This window comes from Tupaia chinensis, unplaced genomic scaffold (genome assembly GCF_000334495.1).
Source record: "Tupaia chinensis unplaced genomic scaffold, TupChi_1.0 Scaffold000451_2, whole genome shotgun sequence".
Taxonomy (NCBI): domain Eukaryota; kingdom Metazoa; phylum Chordata; class Mammalia; order Scandentia; family Tupaiidae; genus Tupaia; species Tupaia belangeri.
Window position 1 is genome coordinate 636,410 of NW_006159958.1, and position 1,030 is coordinate 637,439.

General features: G+C 50.9%; 1 pseudogene; it reads left to right on the plus strand.

Moving 5' to 3' along the window:
• The first annotated feature begins 3 nt into the window (after positions 1–3).
• On the plus strand, positions 4–357 carry LOC102487298 (40S ribosomal protein S2 pseudogene; annotated as a pseudogene).
• The last annotated feature ends 673 nt before the right edge of the window (positions 358–1,030 follow it).

Genomic DNA, 1,030 nt, shown 5'->3' on the forward strand with positions numbered 1-1,030 from the left:
GGGGGGAACAATATCAGCAAGCCCCACACTGTCCCTTGCAAAGTGACCGGCCACTGTGGCTCTGTGCTAGTGTTCCTCATTCCTTCCCCCAGAGGCACTGGCATTGTCTCAGCCCCTGTACCCAGGAAGCTTCTGATGATGGCTGGCACCGATGACCACTATACCTCAGCCCGGAGCTGCACTGCCACCCTGGGCAACTTTGTCAAGGCCACCTTTGATGCCATCTCCAAGACCTACAACTATCAGACCCCTGACCTCTGGAAAGAGACGGTGTTCACCAAGTCTCCCTATCAGGAATTCACCGACCATCTTGTCAAGACCCACACCAGAGTCTCCATGCAGAGAACCCAGGCTTAAGCTGTGGCCATAACATAGGGTTTTCATACAGCAAAGATAAAGTGAATTAAGCCTGAAAAAACATTTTTCTGGAACCAGCAGGTGATGTAGTGGTTAAAGTGCTGGACTCTCAAGTGATGGACCATAGTTCAAGTCCTGGACCCTTGCACCTTGAAACTCATGCCAGGTGCACATGTGTACATGCCCAAAATCTCAAAAAGAGAATGGAGGAGAAAGGACTGTGGCATGTCCATCCTCCCTGGGGAGGGTGATTTCTTGCTTTCTGTCTCTCTGTCTCTCCAGTAAGTGCATGTACCCTATAGCAAAACATCTCAAAAAAAAAAAAAGAAAGAAAGAAAGAAAGACCCTCAAAGCATTCCTCAGCCCTGGGGTGGCAGAGCAAGGAGAAAGGAGAGGCAGTGTGGCGTGCTGGCTCCTCTTCAGTTTAATGCTGGCCACGAGCGTTGTTCAAGACTCAGCGCTCCGACCTACAGTAGGGCCATAATGCCACCTAACGTGCACATTTGCCTGAGGCCTGAAATGAAGGAAAGACCTGGGTTTCACCTGTGGTACCCCTGGGCTACATGCCTCTGTGACCTAAGACTAGCTCCATGGCTAACTAGTTTAGAGCTACACAGCACCGAGAAGGGGCTTGTCTGAGCTCCCCCAGAAAGAAACAGTGGGCTCCTCTGGT